The sequence below is a fragment of the Papaver somniferum genome, chromosome 5 (assembly GCF_003573695.1).
Source record: "Papaver somniferum cultivar HN1 chromosome 5, ASM357369v1, whole genome shotgun sequence".
In the NCBI taxonomy this organism is placed as follows: Eukaryota; Viridiplantae; Streptophyta; class Magnoliopsida; order Ranunculales; family Papaveraceae; genus Papaver; species Papaver somniferum.
In genome coordinates this window covers 87,541,394-87,562,349 of record NC_039362.1, presented here as the reverse complement: position 1 = coordinate 87,562,349, position 20,956 = coordinate 87,541,394, and the positions used below count along the sequence as shown (strand labels likewise).

At 34.5% G+C, this 20,956-nt stretch overlaps 1 long non-coding RNA gene and 1 other non-coding gene across 6 annotated transcripts; both read right to left on the bottom strand.

Annotated features, from left to right (window-relative positions):
• Nucleotides 1-6,724: 6,724 nt before the first annotated feature.
• Nucleotides 6,725-6,796, bottom strand: TRNAW-CCA. Its single transcript has one exon. It is a non-coding gene; the product is annotated as a tRNA-Trp (tRNA).
• Nucleotides 6,797-6,972: 176 nt separating this feature from the next.
• On the bottom strand, nt 6,973-19,639 carry LOC113282132. Of its 5 annotated transcripts, XR_003326593.1 has the most exons (13): nt 19,607-19,639; nt 19,319-19,473; nt 19,161-19,216; nt 18,976-19,083; nt 18,687-18,766; nt 17,387-17,554; nt 17,138-17,236; nt 16,764-17,035; nt 8,594-8,871; nt 8,203-8,345; nt 7,961-8,056; nt 7,524-7,619; nt 6,973-7,384 (listed from the first exon to the last, which is right to left on the bottom strand). It is a non-coding gene; the product is annotated as an uncharacterized LOC113282132 (long non-coding RNA). The 5 variants fall into 5 exon arrangements; XR_003326595.1 differs by having other exon boundaries at nt 6,974-7,384; nt 19,349-19,634; XR_003326591.1 differs by having other exon boundaries at nt 6,975-7,384; nt 19,319-19,634.
• Between the last annotated feature and the right edge of the window lie 1,317 nt (nt 19,640-20,956).

The window sequence follows — 20,956 nt, the reverse complement described above, 5'->3', positions numbered from 1 at the left end:
AGGGCGTCGTATGTAAGGTTTCTTTTATGTTGTGTCGTACCTAACATTGCCTGATTGATAACACTCCGTTCTTCATTTATTGAACTGTTTCGATCCGAAGTTTGAACTATCTTGTTGTGAAGATATAAATGTATCTTTCTATTGTTCTTAAACTCTAACTGTTGTCATACGAAAACTCAGTTATTTTTCGGGTTTATGTATCAGTCAACCTTGTTATTATGTTGGTTTATACATCCTATTTTTGATGTCATCCTGTGATTCTTATGCTTGTTATCGAGTGTTGAATATTTGGAGGTCTAAACTATCTTTTTGATGAGTTGTAGAACTTTTTTCTTGTATTGTTGATTTCGTCAGTGTCATCAGATTCTACGCTAAACGTGATGCCATTCCAATCTTTGTCCAACTTTTTAAATTGTCTAAACTTTGTCAGCTCGTATTTTAGTCTTCTCTTTTATTTTATACATATGATCCTATTGTAATGAATTCAATCAAATCTTTTGTAGACTCATAAAACTCAATCAGATAATATTGTGATAACGTGATATTGTACTTATACTTTTCTCTTTATATATACCGTTCCAACTCATATATGTCATTAGAATCCATTGATTTTTTTTTTATTTATTAAGGATATGAGGGCTTCGTGTGTAAGCTTTCTATTGTGTTGTGTAGTACCTAATATTGCTTGATTGATATCACTCTGTTCTTCATCTATAAAAACTGTTTTGATCTGAAGTTTGAACTATCTTGTTGTGGATATATAAATTTATCTTTCTATTATTCTCAAACTCTAACTGTTGTTATCTAACACTCAGTTATTTTACGGGTTTATGTAGCGGCAAACCTTGTTATATATTGGTTTATACATCCTATTTTTTGATGCCATCTGGGGATTCTTATGCTTGTTATCAAGTGTTGAATATTTGAAAGTCTAAACGATTTTTTTGATAAGTTGTAGAAGTTTTTTCTTGCATTGTTGATTTCGTCAGTGTCATCCAATTCTACGCTGAACATGATGCCATTCCAATCTTTATCTAATTTTTTATATTGTCTTAACTTTTCAGCTCGTATTTTTGTCTTCTCTTTTTATTTATACATATGATCCTATCATAATAAACTTTAATCAAATCTTTTTTAGACTAATAAAACTCAATCGGATAATACTGTGATAACGTGATATTGTACTGACACTGTTTTCTTTGTATATGTCATCAGAATCCATTAATTTTATGTTAAGGATATGAGGGCATCGTGTGTAAGGTTTCTTTTCTGTTGTGTCGTACCTAATATTGCTTGATTGATAATACTCTTTTATTCATCTATTGAACTGCATTGATCCGAAGTTTGAACTATCTTGTTGTGGAGAGATAAATTTATCTTCCTAATGTTCTCAAACTCTAACTGTTGTCATACGAAATCTCAGTTATTTTCGGGTTTATGCAGCGCTAAATCTTGTTATATGTTGGTTTATACATCATATTTTTAATGTCATCTTGTGATTCTTATGCTTGTTATTAAGTGCTGAATATTTGTAGGTCTAAATGATTTTTTTAATGAGTTGTAGAAGTTTTTTCCTGCATTGTTGGTGTCGTCAGTGTCATCAAATTCTACGCTAAACGTGATGCCATTCCAATCTTTGTTTAATTTTTTATATTGTCTAAACTTTGTCAGCTCGTATTTTTGTCTTCCCTTTTCATTATACATATGATCCTATCGTAATAGACTTTAATCAAATCTTTTTTAGACTCATAAAACCCAATCGGATAATATTGTGATAATGTGATATTGTAAGGTTTTTTTTTCCTGTTGTGCCGTACCTAACATTGCGTGATTGATAATACTTTATTATTCATCTATTGAACTTCATTGATCCGAAGTTTGAACAATCTTGTTGTGGAGAGATAAGTTTATCTTCCTATTGTTCTCAAACTCTAACTATAGTCATACGAAAAGTCAGTTAATTTTCGGGTTTATGTAGCGGTAAATCTTGTTATATGTTGGTTTATACATCCTGTTTTTGATGCCATCTTGTGATTCTTATGCTTGTTATTAAGTGTTGAATATTTGTAGGTCTAAATGATTTTTTTTGATGAATTGTAGAAGTTTTTTCCTACACAGTTGATTTCGTCAGTGTCATCAAATTCTACGCAACATGTGATGCCATTCCAATCTTTGTCTAATTTTGTATATTGTCTAACCTTTGTCATCTCGTATTTTTTTCTTCTCTTTTCATTAATACATATGATCTTTCGTAATAAACTTTAACAAATCTTTTGTAGACTCATAAAACTCAATCAGATAATACTGTGATAACATGATATTGTACTTATATTGTTCTCTCTATATATACCGTAAATGTCATTAGAATCCATTCATTTTATATTAAGGATATAAGGGCGTCGTGTGTAAGGTTTCTTTTCTGTTGTGCCGTACCTAACATTGCTTGATTGTAACACTTTGTTCTTCATTTATTGAACTGTTTCGATCCGAAGTTTGAACTATCTTTTTGTGGAGATATAAATGTATCTTTCTATTATTCTTAAACTCTAACTGTTGTCATACGAAAACTCAGTTATTTTTCGGGTTTATGTATCAGTCAACCTTGTTATTATGTTGGTTTATACATCCTATTTTTGATGACATCCTGTGATTCTTATGCTTTTATCGAGTGTTAAATATTTGGAGGTCTAAACTATCTTTTGATGAGTTGTGGAACTTTTTTCCTGTATTGTTGATTTCGTCAGTGTCATCAGATTCTACGCTAAACGTGATGCCATTCCAATCTTTGTCCAACTTTTTATATTGTCTAAACTTTGTCATCTCGTATTTTTGTCTTCTCTTTTCTTTTATACATATGATCCTATTGTAATAAATTCAATCAAATCTTTTGTAGACTCATAAAACTCAATCAGATAATATTGTGATAACGTGATATTGTAATTATACTGTTCTCTTTATATATACCGTTCCAACTCATATATGTCATTAGAATCCATTGATTTTCTTTTTCTATTAAGGATATGAGGGCTTCGTGTATAAGCTTTCTATTGTGTTGTGTAGTACCTAATATTGCTTGATTGATAACACTCTGTTCTTCATCTATTAAACTGTTTTGATATGAAGTTTGAACTATCTTGTTGTGGAGATATAAATTTATCTTTCTATTATTCTCAAACTCTAACTGTTGTTATCTAACACTCAGTTATTTTACGTGTTTATGTAGCAGCAAAACTTGTTATATGTTGGTTTATACATCCTATTTTTTGATGCCATCTGGTGATTCTTATGCTTGTTATCGAGTGTTGAATATTTGGAGGTCTAAACGATATTTTTGATAAGTTGTAGAAGTTTTTTCCTGCATTGTTGATTTCGTCAGTGTCATCAAATTCTACGCTAAACATGATGCCATTCCAATCTTTATCTAATTTTTTTATATTGTCTTAACTTTGCCAGCTCGTATTTTTGTCTTCTCTTTTTATTTATACATATGATCATATCGTAATAAACTTTAATCAAATCTTTTTTAGACTAATAAAACTCAATCGGATAATACTATGATAATGTGATATTGTACTGACACTGTTTTCTCTGTATATGTCACCAGAATCCATTAATTTTCTGTTAAGGATATGAGGGCATCGTGTGTAAGGTTTCTTTTCTGTTGTGTCGTACCTAATATTGCTTGATTGATAATACTCTGTTATTCATCTATTGATTTGCATTGATCCGAAGTTTGAACTATCTTGTTGTGGAGAGATAAATTTATCTTCCTATTGTTCTCAAACTCTAACTGTTGTCATATGAAATCTCAGTTATTTTTCGGGTTTATGTAGCGCTAAATCTTGTTATATGTTGGTTTATACATCCTATTTTTAATGTCATCTTGTGATTCTTATGCTTGTTATTAAGTGCTGAATATTTGTAGGTCTAAATGATTTTTTTGATGAGTTGTAGAAGTTTTTTCCTGCATTGTTGATGTCGTCAGTGTCATCAAATTCTACGCTAACCGTGATGCCATTCCAATCTTTGTTTAATTTTTTATATTGTCTAAACTTTGTCAGCTCATATTTTTTTTCCCTTTTCATTTATACATATGATCCTATCGTAATAAACTTTAATCAAATCTTTTTTAGACTCATAAAACCCAATCGGATAATATTGTGATAATGTGATATTGTAAGGTTTTTTTTCTATTGTGCCGTACCTAACATTGCGTGATTGATAATACTCTATTATTCATCTATTGAACTGCATTGATACGAAGTTTGAACAATCTTGTTGTGGAGAGATAAATTTATCTTCCTATTGTCCTCAAACTCTAACTGTAGTCATATGTAAACTCAGTTAATTTTCGGGTTTATGTAGCGGTAAATCTTGTTATATGTTGGTTTCTACATCATATTTTTGATGTAATCTTGTGATTCTTATGCTTGTTATTAAGTGTTGAATATTTGTAGGTTTAAATGATTTTTTTGATGAGTTGTAGAAGTTTTTTCCTACACAGTTGATTTCGTCAGTGTCATCAAATTCTACGCTACATGTGATGTTATTCCAATCTTTGTCTAATTTTGTATATAGTCTAAACGTTGTCATCTCGTATTTTTGTCTTCTCTTTTCATTCATACATATGATCCTATTGTAATAAACTTAAATCAAATCTTTTGTAGACTCATAAAAATAAATCGGATAATATTGTGATAACATGATATTGTACTTATATTGTTCTCTCTGTATATACCGTTCGAACTCATATATGTCATTAGAATCCATTGATTTTCTATTAAGGATATGAAGGCGTAGTGTGTAAGGTTTATTTTCTGTTGTATCATACCTAAAATTGCTTGATTGATAACACTCTGTTCTTCATCTATTGAACTATTTTGATCCGAAGTTTGAACTATCTTGCTGTGGAGATATAAATTTATCTTTGTATTGTTCTCAAACTCTAACTGTTGTCATACGAAAACTCAGTTATTTTCCGGGTTTATGTAGCGGTAAACCTTGTTATCATGTTTGTTTATACATCCTATTGTTGATGTCATCTTGTGATTCTTATGCTTGTTATTGAGTGTTGAATATTTGGAGGTCTAAACGATTTTTTTGATGAGTTGTAGAATTTTTTTCCTGCATTGTTGATTTCCACAATGTCATGAGATTCTACGCTAAACGTGATGTCATTCCAATCTTTGTCTAACTTTTTATATTGTCTAAACATTGTCAACTCGTATTTTTGTCTTCTCTTTTATTTCATACATACGATCCTATTGTAATAAACTTTAACCAACCCTTTTGTAGACTCATAAAACTCAGTCGGATAATACTGTGATAAGGTGATATTTGTGATATTTTTTCAATCATTGCAGCCTACGGCCGGGGCTCAACCTCTATCGATTTTTTTATGTTGTTTTGTCCACCGGTCCATAACCTCTCATAATATTTTAGTCAATATGTAAGTTAATCGGGCTCAATAGAACTGGTACTTAGATATCCATGTTATAATATTGTTTTTAGTAGGACGAATATTTTTGGAAAATAGTGTATGTTACATTAAGATTAGCCATTTTTAATTAGAAAAATAAGTTAGATTAGCAAACCTTATTATATTAGGGAACTTAGTCACCACAAACCTAATGTTAGTAGTGTTTAGGATTAGTGGCTAGGTTAGGGCTAGCTTTTTCCCTAACCCCAGCCTGCAACAGAACCTCAACCTCTTCGGAAAAAAAAAGAAAGATTGTGTTTTATGGTTTGTTTTTTCACGTTATTGAACTAAATGCCTGGTTGATTAGTTTATCTCCCTAGGATTAGTTCATAAACGATTGCAATAAAGGATTTTATTATAATTTATTTTCTTTCTTTACCATCACTTATTGAGTTGTTATAGATTAAAGTTGTTGGGAGTCAACAAAATGTCGAGATCAGTCATTTAGTCTAACCCAATTTGAGTAAAATCTTTGGCAAAAACATTTGTCTACCCTCCTTTCCATTTAACGATTACTGACAATGCAAAAACTTTAATGCGATGGAAACAAAAGAATAAAATACCATTCATCACTGAAACTCATCACGTACCCCTAAAAATAAGTAGCATACATAAGCTTGCAGTAGACGAACTCCATGCATCAAACGTAAAAAAAATTAACAGAATATTGGAATCATTAGATTATTGAAGAAGAAGAAGATGGAAATTTACCTGATCTTGGCTTTTAGCCTTCTATCTACTCTATCATGATGACAATGTAACTCAGTAAAAATTATAAAGTCATCAACAATAAAGAATAGTCATGAAAAATTGGTAAACAAATAAAACTGAAATTGGATAGAGCTCACATTAGAAGATGTTGGAAGGACCTGGCCAATGCCGAATGTAGTAAACAATGTGATTTTGGACCTGTGGTATAATTTTGTCTCTTAATTACTTGGAGAAACCTTTTCTCCATTACGACTCTCATTAATACCATTCACGCTTGTGTGGCATCCTCGCTCCACCATGAAACTGAAGCCAACATAATGGTTGGCATTGCTTAGATCTTCTTGAACTTTTTCAGTTTCTGCAGACAAAGAAGCAGGCAGCCTCTATTGCCAATCTAGCTGCTATCTCAATGTTCTTAGAATCTTCAACAACTTATATAGCATACCCAGATAACAAACTAAATAGTGCACATCTCAAACAAAAACAGAAAATAACACTTCAACTATTTGTAAGACACGGTTAAATATTGGCAATTGGACTTGACGTGAATCGAACACGTAACCTTCTGATATGGAGTCAGACGCGCTACCATTGCGCCACAGATCCATGATTTAAAAAACTAGTCTTTAGTATAGGACCGATACAGCTAGAAAATCGAGCTTTAAATGAACTGCATATGCCATAATAAGAAAAGAATAAATACCTGAACGTGATTCAGTGGTCCTTTCTGCATTAAAGTTGTTGAGTAGGTTCCGGCAAGAAAATTAAATTCTCAAAGTTTAAAATTTTCAGATTTTGAAGCATGCAAATTCGTTAAGCTAATGCAGCCATTAACATTAACAACCTCAAAAGCTGTTACGACATCCAGTTATTCCAAGAAAAAAATATCAGATATGAGCTATTGTAGATAATGTCGAAAAAGAAAGGATGTCACCACACTGAACTTTATAGCAGGACTTGGCCGAGAATTCTCCTGAATAAAGGATTTCACCAGACGTGCTTGAATGAAGTGAACTAATTCCATATTGAACAGGACATCTTCAAAAGTCAAAACCTTCTTCATTCGGCATGAAAGGAGATTCTTCTAGTATTAATTTCTAAAATTCTAGTATTGATTACTAAAATATACCGTTGCCTTCTCGCCAAGCCCTATTGTTCCGATGCCCTGATATCCAGCTCAAGACCTTTAGGGACCTGAAATAAGCATAATGAACAAAATCATTAGAAAAAAGAAAACATAAGTACATGATTATATCAAGATACACACGAGCTCTATTTATGTAGTCATCTGATTAGATGTAGAGTAAGTAGAGTGCATAAAAAATCTACTAACCTCACACATAAATATAACGTTACAAACTTCAGCTTTTCTAAAAGTAAAGAACAATAGTTCTCCTAGTGCCTTCAAAACAATTAGTTCCACTGCAACCTTTACAATAGGAGAAAGGGACATTAGTATGTTTATGCAGAACCAAATGATCAACAATTAAAAGAACAATGGAATTATGATCTGTTAGACTACAACAATGGGAAATATTATATGTTTTTTCAGACAACACCTTTTTGGTTGATCCCAAGTGACATTATATCCAAGTCTATTATTCTGACATACATAAATGAATAGTGGAAAAGCAAAAGGTTGACACATCTTACTGGTATAAATCGAATAAGCAGACCCTTAGAATCAGAAAAACATGAAAGGAAAGAATAGTAAAAACCATAAAAAGCCTAACCAAACAAATAAGAAAAGAAAGCAAAAAACCATATTACCGTGAAACATGTTGGAAAAACAGGTTCCTTCTCGTTGTACAACAGGTTCGAAATGCTTCCTATCACATTGACCCTACTATTTAGCAGCAGTTGATCCTGTACAAAATTTAAATTTCAACTCTTTTGTGATCTTCAAAAATTATTGTCTAAGTATAGCTATATGAATTACCAAAAATGTAAAGAAAAAAACGAATTAAATAGAACTTCGAATTTGCAGGGCCCAAAACCATTTTGATAACTACCTCTTTCGCTATAAATTTGGTTTTTATTTGGTGACAACTCGGAGCACAGACCTACTCCGACGCAATACAGTTGTATGCCAAACAACCTCCACAATTTACAAAGTTCGAAGCTTGAAAAAGCAACCCCATGAATCACTTTCAAACTACAATAACAAATCACCATCTACAATTCAGCACCACATTAAGAGCTTAATAGTAAGAATCACTAAATAGATACGTCTATTCATGAATATTTGACCGGAACTAAAACCATACCTACATTTTTTTTTAAAATATTTCTACCTTTACAATTTCGCACAACACCCTAAAAATAAGCAAGACGTGTCGAATTTAATTGTGAAACAAACATATGGAAGACTTGTATGTATTATCGTAAATCAAAGGAAGTTACCTTGATATGGAGGAAGCCAAAGTTGTAGCAATTGGATCAGTCTGGACACTGCTCAATCCGGGATAATAGTTTTCGTCATAGCAGTCAGTATGGAAGTTAAGACAGTATGGTAATATTTTGCCGCTCCGGGAGCTTCTAATACATCAATACCAAGAGATACGCCCATCCCAACAAAAATGCGGATATGGATGAATGGTAAAATCTCTTGGCCCGCTCTTTCATACTCACTTTTATTCAACTAACGCTGTCATGCAGCTGGCCTTGATGTTTGGTAGAATCTGCAAAACATGACAGACAAAACGAATCAGTATGTGCTCATCATAAAAGTCGTACAGAGCAGATGCTTCAAACTGGTCTAGTATCTGTAAGAAGTGATAAATGAGACCTCGATTCGAGTACCACTGCCTCGTAATAGGACAATGTGATAGACGCATTTATATGTCTAATTTATCTCAATTGTGTATATTGTTAGTGCCCATTGTTGTACTTATTTTGGTTTTTAATCTCTTTGTAGGTGTTTTTGGATAAATAAGGCTTTGCGGCAAAAAATTGGCTAAAAATGTGGCCCTTGGAAATGCCCCAGAAGTGTACTGGAAATACCCCGGAGGAAACCTGAAAAAGTGCGGAAAACATCCCAGAAGAATTGCTAAAGACACCCCTAATTTGGATAAGGGGCACCCCATTTCAAGGCATATGTTAAAGGGACTCCCAGTCTGGTTAAGGGGACACCACATTCAAAGTTCAAATAATGGAATTTGGCGGGAAAACTAAAGTTCACGTCTGATAATTTGCTGCTGGATTTCTGGGCAGTTTTGAGGGAGATTAAATCCCTGAAATCAATTGGGCTAGGCCTGTTAAGACTAAACAGACCGTATGCAAGTGATTTTATCGATCAACTTGGGCTGGAATGGCTGGGAGAAGCGATCAAAGTCCAAACAGGATACGTATTGTTCTATCCAGTTTCAAGGATTTCTATGAAAGATTTTGTGAGAGTTTTACGCTGGATACTTACGTACTAGGTCATGTTCAAGTCTTGATAAGAGTTTGGTGGAAAGTTTATAGCTAACAGACGCGTACGAATAGCTTTGAGAAGTTTTGATAAACCCAGAAGCCGCGTGAAGAACAGAAAAGGAGAAATATTTTCCGAGACTTTGAAAAAAAGAAAAAAAGAGATTTTATCGGGATTTCTTTGAGCTGTGAAGTATATAAGAGGTGGAGAGAAATTAGAGAAGGTTTATCAAGAGTTTGGGGTCGAGCCAGAGCCAGGGGGAGCGAAGAAGAAGGAGTAGCAGCAATGTTCACCTGCTGCTGCTGCTGCCATTAAAGAGCTTCAAGAACACGAAGAACAGACTCCCCAAGACAGTCTTATTTTCAGCAGCGTCGGCAGCAGAGAAGCGTTGTTCTTCAACAGTTCCAGCGCAGTGAATAAGTGTCGCAGTTTAGCTGCAGTTTTGTGGTATCGTTTCTTTCTGGACGTGTTTTGTGAGTCTCAGAACCACTGTTTTATAACTTTTGACTCTTTTAATCATACTTTGAGCATCAAATATATATTTTGAAAACATGATTATTATGATTAACTAAACACCAACACTGGGATGATGGAGGAAGCCGTTCTTTACGCATATGATAATTATATTAATTCTTTTTTTTGACTACTTGCACTTTTTATTAATCGATTTATGATTCTTCTTAATTGGTTGTGATATCGTATGATGATGTATGCTTGGTCGTAGTGCTTTTGATGCGTCATGCTAGTGATATACAATAAATATTCTAAAAATCTACCTTGGCAAGAATGAGAGTCCTTATGATTTGAGCTATAATTGTCTCGAATAAATATATGAATTGTGTGAATGATTAATGATGGAATCCTGAGTCCTAGTGTCTCTTGATCCTGTGACAAATTTTGTATATATTTTTGTTTTAAAAATCTTTTCAAGTCCGAGCAACGAATCCTTATTTACCGCAATCGAAATACTATAACAAAATGGCGCCGCCGACGCGGACTTGTATATAGATTGTTTTTAGGTTTAATTTTTTTTTTATTATTTGTTCCTTTTTACGTTTCTTTTTGTGTCTTTGATTTACAGGTTCGAAGTGGAATACTAAGGACTTGGGAACAAAAATCTAAAAGCTAAAAGAGAAGAAAAAAAAAAGACATAATTTTTTTAGGATTTAATTTTTATTATTTTTTTTTGTATATAGCTTTTATTTATTTATTTTTAGAATTTGTAAATAGGCTTTATTTTTCATAATTTTTGCAATTTTTGGACTTTTTATTTGGACTTTATTCTGGACTTTTGGACATTTTTTTTATTATTTTTTTTAACCCTACGGAAGGGTTATATAAAAAAAATTAAATATAAACTGTCTGCAGGGAAGGACGACGATTACAATATCGTCTCGGCCCCTCGGGTTCGTACATGACATAGGAGTCGTGGCCCGAGTCGACTACAACGGTTCATCCCCGTCTGGTACGGGAGGTAAGTCCATCGAAACACTCGCGAATCTCCTGTAAGCGAGTTACTGTATTCCTTAAGGTGATTCATTGATTGAGGACGAATTTGGACTGTTTTTAATTTCTTAGTAAAGGGCAAGGCCTGGCCAAATCAAGATAAGGACTCGGATTTCATCACCGTTTCCTTCTTGCCCACCTTAGGAAAACGAAACCTAACGCGAACCCAAGCTTAAAACTTAACTAGAACGAGACCGATAGGGTATCGCGCTTAATAGGAAACTCGTTCGAAAAATATTGGTTGCTCTTTAAGCACACTTCAAAGTTCATGATGGTTTCTGTGAGTTTAATGCGTGACTGCGCCGCCTTGTGATAGAGGTGAGGCCTTGGGTATCAAAGCTCCACTGAGCTTCCCTCGCCTCAATTCAACTTACTTTGACTCGGATTGATTCCAGAGGGGTGTGCTCAAATTGTAACGAATTCCTTTTCGAAGGAATAGAAGCTGGTCTAGAAACAATCTAAGTGGAGCCATCATGCTTGTTGTTTGCTAGATTTTATAGGTTTGATTTGGTCGAGTCAGCCTTGTTTGTGATTGTGTAGAATTCCCTTGCAATTAAGAATGTCGAACTGGTATGATAGAAGCCAATACAATGAGTATCGATCTGAATTTGAATATGGACATCATCATTTTTATGACCATGGTGGAAATAGTAGTTGGGAACACCAACCTTTTCAAGGTTATGGTTCATACCATGGTGAGCCCAATTACTATCCATACGAGAATTGGTCTTACGAGCAAGAAAATAAGGAACACTGTAGTACTGGTTACTCGTTTTTGGAAACTAGTCCTGATTATGATATTTCTGAACCTGTTCCATCTCTAGAAGAGACCCAACAACGGATTGAAAGGACGTATAAACGTTTAGTTGCAATGAATAGTTCAAAAGAAGAGTGTACACGATATTCTGAGATGATAAACGAGAGTGGTGAACGTATAAGTGTTATGCTCAGTGAAATTCAGGCACGTCTAGAGGCAGAAAATGAACAGTTGGCCAATGCTGCTTGAAATAATCTAAATTTCCAAAGTAGGGTTTCTAATTCTACCTTTGATATCAATAGTGAATATTTGCCTAATTTAGAGGACGAGGCTAGAATAAAAGACACTACTTATTTAGATAAGGTTCAATCATCTTCGTACTATGATGATGAGGATAGCAGTAATGAAGAATCTGAAATATGTAGGCATAGTGATCAGGAGTCTAGTAATCCAATTGAGTTGTATAGTGATTATATTATTTCTAGTTCAAATACAAATAATTTTTATGATTATTCACCTATTCAAAAGGACGAGGATTTGATTAGGGATACCACCATTTTAGACGATGTAGTTTTTCCTTTTGATTACGAAGCCGATAGTGGTTTAGAGGAACGGGTTCATTTCGAAAATACTGTTTTAGAGTCTAGCGACTTAGAAACAATAGTCTTGGAAGAAGAAGATAGACCCGTAGAGATGAGTAAAGATGCACTACCTGATAATAACTTAGAAGAATCTCTTGAATATTTTAAGGACTCTGAAGATACGGAAATTCAAGAAATAATTAGAGGTCTATCTAGAGACACTGAAAACTCTAAGTTTGGGGGTGATTATCACTTCCCTAGTGCCTTACCTTTAACTCTCAGAAAGTCTCCACACTTAGGACTTGATATCTGTGCCTCGACCATTTTACAAGATTACCTTCATACTCGTTTTCCCGAGCCTAATGATGTCCAGGAAGAAGTTCAGTCGTTAGAAACTCATCCTCTGCTTGATGTGGTTTGCCCAGGCTATGATCCCCAGATTGACTTTGTTTTCCCACCAAATAGTTTTCTTCCAACTGTTGGAACGTTTATATTCCAAATGTGTCGAATAATAAGTTGTGAGACTAAACCTAAATGCTTTAGGATATTAGAATCGACACATTTTCTTAAGAATGACCACTACTCTCACTGTGGTCAATTATGTAAGTCAAACCTGATTGACTTAGAGGATCCTCAATTATTTAGGTTATTATTATGTGCTTCTAAGTTCTTATTTGAGTATTTACAGACTCTAGGACCTAATAATTCGGATCTGAATTTTGAGGAGTTGCAGCCTAAAGAAATATATTTAGACCCTTTTATAGAACCTGAACCTGAACCACAATTAAATATAGATATCTTAATCAGGAAACTAGGTAAGGGGTTGCTAGTCTTGTTCATTTTCTTGGTTTATTGCAGTTTCCTTTGGTCATCTCTATTTGGTTTTGAAGACGCACAGTTATTTCGAATGTTACTATATGATTCGAGTTGACTAATCCTTGCTTAGTCTGGCTGAAGACTTTAAACTTAGCACTTCTTGGGAGGTAACCCAATATTCATGCGACACGGTAATATCTTTCCTTATCTCTTTTGCTTCAAATGGTAACAGTTTCTCCTTGTTCATGCTTTTAATTTCATCTTTAGAACATTGAGGACAATGTTAGATTTAAGTTTGGGGGTATGGGAGAAACTTTTTAGTTGCAATAAATAAACTCCAGAGCTTAGAAATTTATGCCTAATTAGGATTGCACTAACCAATCTAAGTGGATGGAAGCATTTTGGTTGTAGGAGTTGAGGAACCAATTTGATTAGATGGAAACATCTAGAAGAGTCTATTCATAAAAGCACAGAGCTCAGGTGTTAGAAATAACATGATAGTTTCACCATATCTCGTTGAGTCCTTTTCACTTCTATTTTTATTTTATTTTGTTTTTAAACTATGTTTCTCTAAGTGATAGGTGGGGCCCACGATTCAAGTTGTTACCAATGCTCGGGTGAATTAGAGTGATTGAGATACCATGAAAAAAAAAAAAGTTGAAAAAGAAAAAGAGAAAAGAGATTAAAAAAAAAATGGTAGTTACCAAAATGTTGAAAAAAAAAGAAAAAAAAAAGAGAAAATATTGATACCAGACCATTTGACCAAAAGGAATAAATTCAATAAAGTCGACCACTGTTACCCTTGTATATGCCAGTTGTGTTGACCTAGAGTTAGGTTATCGACCACTGGTACTCTTGTATATGCCAGTGTGTTGATATTAGTCAGACTAGTATCTCAATCCATTAGGATAGGTTCATTTTGGCGGAGGCCTTCAGACAGATATGGGAAACGCCGTTCACTTAGTAAACATCAAAACCATCTATGTTTTTCTATATCCATCTTCTTGATCTATCCATGTGATTAGTTTTGACTTCGGATATTGATGTCCATAGTGCAACTATTTGAGTAGAGCTCTGTCACTTTATATGAATTTTAGTATGCTTGAGTGCAAACTCGTGTACAACAATTGGAATTTCGCATCAGGGTACTTCTTCCTGTAGTCAATAAGTATGCCAACCAAGGAGATTCTTTAGTGCCTTCCAAGGTTCTGCGTAGATAGCTAAGGTTTGGAGTACAGGTTTTGTGGGTATATCTCTGGTAAGCCCTCCCGAGACTATAAATCGGCCACTAGGGCCACCTAGGGGTTTAAAGGCTTATTGCATACGCTAAATGCAATCGACGATGCCTGCGACAGTGAGTTAGGATTTTATTTTGTAGTTTTGATTTGCTCGGGACTAGCAAATAATAAGTTTGGGGGTATTTGATAGACGCATTTATGTGTCTAATTTATCTCAATTGTGTATATTGTTAGTGCCCATTGTTGTACTTATTTTGGTTTTTAATCTCTTTGTAGGTGTTTTTGGATAAATAAGGCTTTGCGGCAAAAATTGGCTAAAAATGTGGCCCTTGGAAATGCCCCAGAAGTGTACCGGAAATACCCCGGAGGAACCCTGAAAAAGTGCGGAAAACATCCCAGAAGAATTGCTAAAGGCACCCCTAATTTGGATAAGGGGCACCCCATTTCAAGGCATATGCTAAAGGGACTCCCAGTCTGGTTAAGGGGACACCACATTCAAAGTTCAAATAATGGAATTTGGCGGGAAAACTAAAGTTCACGTCTGATAATTTGCTGTTTTGAGGGAGATTAAATCCCTGAAATCAATTGGGCTAGGCCTGTTAAGACTAAACAGACCGTATGCAAGTGATTTTATCGATCAACTTGGGCTGGAATGGCTGGGAGAAGCGATCAAAGTCCAAACAGGATACTATTGTTCTGTCCAGTTTCAAGGATTTCTATGAAAGATTTTGTGAGAGTTTTACGCTGGATAGTTACGTACTAGGTCCTGTTCAAGTCTTGATAAGAGTTTGGTGGAAAGTTCATCGCTAACAGACGTGTACGAATAGCTTTGAGAAGTTTTGATAAACCCAGAAGCCGCGTGAAGAACAGAAAAGGAGAAATATTTTCCGAGACTTTGAAAAAAAGAAAAAAAGAGCTTTTATCGGGATTTCTTTGAGCTGTGAAGTATATAAGAGGTGGAGAGAAGTTAGAGAAGGTTTATCAAGAGTTTGGGGTCGAGCCAGAGCCAGGGGGAGCGAAGAAGAAGGAGTAGCAGCAATGTTCACCTGCTGCTGCTGCTGCCATTAAAGAGCTTCAAGAACACGAAGAACAGACTCCCCAAGACAGTCTTATTTTCAGCAGCGTCAGCAGCAGAGAAGCGTCGTTCTTCAACAGTTCCAGCGCAGTGAATAAGTGTCACAGTTTAGCTGCAGTTTTGTGGTATCGTTTCTTTCTGGACGTGTTTTGTGAGTCTCAGAACCACTGTTTTATAACTTTTGACTCTTTTAATCATACTTTGAGCATCAAATATATATTTTGAAAACATGATTATTATGATTAACTAAACCCCAACACTGGGATGATGGAGGAAGCCGTTCTTTACGCATATGATAATTATATTAATTCTTTTTTTGACTACTTGCACTTTTTATTAATCGATTTATGATTTTTCTTAATTGGTTGTGATATCGTATGATGATGTATGCTTGGTCGTAGTGCTTTTGATGCGTCATGCTAATGATATACAATAAATATTATAAAAATCTACCTTGGCAAGAATGAGAGTCCTTATGATTTGAGCTATAATTGTCTCGAATAAATATATGAATTGTGTGAATGATTAATGGTGGAATCCTGAGTCCTAGTGTCTCTTGATCCCGTGACAAATTTTGTATATATTTTTGTTTTAAAAATCTTTTCAAGTCCGAACAACGAATCCTTATTTACCGCAATCGAAATACTATAACACAATGTTACAAAAAAAAAACTCCCCTTTCAACGACACGTTTTAAATTCAATTGGAGAACAATCAGAAGTTTAGACTTCTGTTGGAAAATACCACATTACAATTCTCATTATTGGGCCATCATGATTCCAAACCTTTCCTAAATGGTTTTAAAACTTCTGGTTCGTGATTTCAGTTGTAGAAAATGAAGTGATAGACCTTTCGCTCCTATTAAACTTCTATGAGTTTTCCCATTAAAAAATAGATAATGCAGAGCATATATAATGGGATAAGATGAAAATACTTGAACAAAACCCATGAATAAGCAAGAAAAAAAAATTACCTATAAAATCCTAAGTTTCAATAAAATTATAAGGATTTCATCTGTCTGGCTTCTAACTCTATGTTAAACCTTTCAATAGCATTTCCACCAGAATCTCAGTCACACAAATCAATAATTAATTCCCCCCCAACAAAACCTTAATAACCGAATCAATTCATCAAAAAAAAAAAAAAACTAAGAAAACAGAAAATACTCGAAACAGATGCACGTAATACCTCAATTAAAGCCCTTGCATGATTGGATTGCCATTTCCAGTTGAAAGTACAATTGCAGAAGATGGAGGAGGAGTAAGATCAACTTCAGCAACAGTTGATCCACTTGTAGTATGTGCAATAAAATATTTCATGTATCTGGTCGAGATCTATCCAAACTGAAGTTACTCAAACTGAATGGTACCTGTGCTAGCCTCAGGAGCCGGAGCGAAGCTTTTAGGGAATCTTCATCCAGAAGAGGTGTACCTTCAATTTCCTTCACCTTCATCCGAGAGCTAGATACATCATACATAAAATAGGTTATTAACTTAATTCAGGAACATAAACCACTATTCCATGAACACCTAGTAGAACAAAAATTCAAGATAAGCACTTACGGGAATACTAAAAGATAGGTGAGCCCTGAAAAGCCAATTTTAGAACCACAACTATAGTCCCCACGTAAAGGACATTAGGCACCAGTGTTCCCATGCCTCCTGAAAATTTGTTGTTATATTATCACACGAACTATGATTATTGTAATAAAACGATCAAATCATCACATGAACTATGACTATGAGGCGGTCGCATCTGGTTTATTTGTTACGCGTCGAATTCATTGGTGGGAGTCGCCAAAAATTTCTCACCTGTGAAGATTGAATTAGTACCACCAAGACAGCAGAGTGCTTGCTCCATAGAGTGCTAGCTTCGAGATGGATAAATGAACACAACCCGTCGATGGCCTTGACCATTGCATTTAGCATCCCAATTCGAGTTGTAGCGATTATCCAGATCATCTTCCATATATTTACTGCCTAACGAAAAGAAAAAAGTTGCAATGAGATCTTCATTGTGGAAGAGCGCTACAATGTACATAGTTTTCTCTATTATTCCACAAACATATTCCCACAATCAAGCTTCCACAAATAATAATCAAGCTGATTTTGTTCTTCTCATGTAACAAAAACTTAAATTTGAACCTTCCAAAAATCCTAAAGCAATTTAAAAGAACGTATAAGAATGACATTTCAAAACGGTCCAATTCTTGTTGCAGAAGCCTATTCGATCTCTTCATCTATATACCTCGGAATCAGCAGCTTGAATTGCAAAGTGGATGGAAATGTCTCTAGCATTAGTTTAGGAAAAGTGACAGGCCTTCATTTTCCATCAAGTGATGAACTTGTAGAAACTATTTTCCTATGAATAAATTAAGAAATTCACCCCAAAACGGAAAAAAAAAAGTCACCGTAACCGAGAATTGATTGTTTCTGTGACATAATAATTTAAATATCAGAATCTCTAACCTCGAACTTCCAAATAATGTTTTTAGGAAGGTTATGCAAAAACTGCATAAGGACTTCTCGGAATGTTAATGACATTGTATATGATAAACATGCCACTTAACACATCTGCATGTGCTTCTGAAGCTAGAATTATAGACTACAATTACAACTATGGTTGCTGTGACCACCTTAAACCTCAAAACCTTGAACAAAGTACACATTTAGTTTAAGGTCATAGTCAAGTTTAAGCCTTAGTCCTTCCCAGCACAAAGAAAAACAGTGGATGTCCTATGCGGAAAAAGCACTTTAAAGCTGAAAATGCAATCATTCATATACCTTCTGTTTCACTCTTACATTCCTAAGGACCCAATTTCAAAATCATCATGCCAAAAACACAACTTCATAAAATCTAATTTCATATAAAATCTATAGCAATGACCTTCCATTCTAACCCAGAACCGAAACCTCTTAAAGGACCATAAGAATAATCCCAGTGAAACTAAGCATCTATATAAATTTCTCAACTCTTGATGCTCAGCATAACAGACCCTCAAAAGTTAAGTTGAAATTAGAGCAATAGTAAATCTAGTTTAAAAACTGTATGCCCAGCATTAGCATAATAATCTGTTGATATTAAAAAAAATTGAATTGCAAAGAAGATTACCTTTGTCTATCAAACATCAATAACCATAAAAAAAAATTCCAAGATGTGTCAATACTTCTGGTATCTTCACTACCACAAACCTGCAAAACACATATAATTAAATAATCAAACACACTTGAGTGTGGGAGTTTGAAGACAAAATAAAGAAGAAACACTCAGAAAAACAGAAGAAAAAATTCCTAGGTCTAGAGTTCTTAGACAATTCTAAGGTTAGCTATCAATCAACCAATCCAATGGAATTACTTGAATAAAAATTATCTGAAAAGATTGAAAGTTTGATTCTAAATACCTGCAACTGATTGCTAGATACAGAAAGACCTTCCCAGCAACCAATAATGTCAGATTGAAAGTTCAATTCCAAACTCTTCAATGTTATAAACTTAGCTTCCCAAATTTCCTGCAAAAATCAAGCAAACATCGAAACCCTAGATATCATATAAATTGAAAAATTAGGGATTGCTATGAGATCCATACCTCTTCGAAGAACTACAATATTTTCCTCTTGAAGTTCTGCGAACCATACAAAAGATCTGTAATTTCGTAAACAAAATTGCAGATACAAAAAAATCAAAGCCACAAAAAAGAGTATCTCAATAATTCGAAACAAAAACGTATAAAGAACCAAAACCAACCTAAGTAACACCCCTTACACCCACATTCACCTTACTCCCACCATCAAAAAAAATCAGCCTAAGTGACGCCCCTTGCATAAAGGTAGTCACATTGAACACGAATTGCAAACATCCACAGCTTAAGTGCAGATATTTCGAAGATGATCCCCATTGCCCTGCAACAGAAATATGCCACAATTAAGATTACATTGATGACCCTATAAGAGACTTGCAAGAGACGACAGTCTGTAAGAAAAATGTTGCACATATTAAAGATAAAGGAAAAGACCACAACGCCTGAAACTTAACAGTACATAAATTTTTTTTGAAAATTATCTATTTGATTCCTTTAGGTGGGATTTATAAACTAAACTGAAGACAGAAACCTCAATTATCAATTTAATCTTATCGATTCCAGTTAGGGCTGCACATACCCGACCCAACCCGCCGACCCAATCCGTACCCGACCAAAAATACCCGCACCCGACCCAACCCGCGGAGGCATGGGTCGACTATGGGTGAGGCACGCCAGAACCCACCTGTTTTGGGTCGGTTGCGGGTAGTAACTTCCGTCACCCGAACCGACCCACCCACCCGCCCAAAACTAAAGTAGGATTCCTGACCCTTAGATCTAACCTAGGATGAATTATCAGAGCCGTTGAATTGATGTATAAAAGTAAAAGACCTAACCTAATCGCATTTTCCTTCTCTTCTCTTCCGCAGCCTCTTCTGAGTCTTCTCTCCTTCTCAGACAGACTCCAAGTCTCCAACTCCATTCTTTTTTCTTCGCTCAGTCTCAGATTCGCTTTGTGGATCATCGGCATCACCAGAAGCAAACCAATAACGGAAGGTAAGATTAGGAACCGTTGTAAACTTGTAATTTTTTGATGATGTGATTTCTTGTAATTTTCAATTTAGGGTTTATCTGTTTAGGGTGTTGTTTTTTAATTTCAGTTTGGAATGAATTGGTATGATGTTACTATGTTAGAACTCTGTAATGAAGTGTTTAATCAGTAGATTCAAAGGATTCTTGAATGTTTATGTGTTTAGGCAACACTCAATTTAGTTTAGTTATGTGTATGTTTATCAATCGAGAATTTAACAACTTAACTTTTTTCGTGAACCTCTTTTCCTGCTATGATGATTTTGCACACCGACATATTTAGCTTGAAATTGTCTAATCTCTTTGTGTTTAACTCTTAATATCAAGATGTGTATATATTTTAATGTGATAAATTATTTCATGAAGATTTGTAAATCTAGGCAGCCAAATAAGTTATAATTACCATCATAAATCAAGCCTTGAATTGATTACCTAGCAAGTTCTAATTGATTTTTTAGAGTAGCCTATAACTATTTGTGAAAATTACCTAGTCAATTAGAATTTTGAAACTTAAAATACAGTCTATAAATGCCGTGTGGACCTCGTTGATTCATGCATTTTCAATTTAGGGTTTAACTTGTTTGTATAAATGATAATATCAGGGAGAAGTCTTACTGTGGAGTGTGGACCTCGTTGTTAATATTTATGTGTTTTTAGAGGTGTTATTCTTCTAAGCTGCAACTGCAACAATGAGTATTTGGAATTACTCATTTATGTTCAGAAGAATCAGAACCAGTAGTTTGATTTTAAATTTTAAATCAATCTCAGTTCTTTAG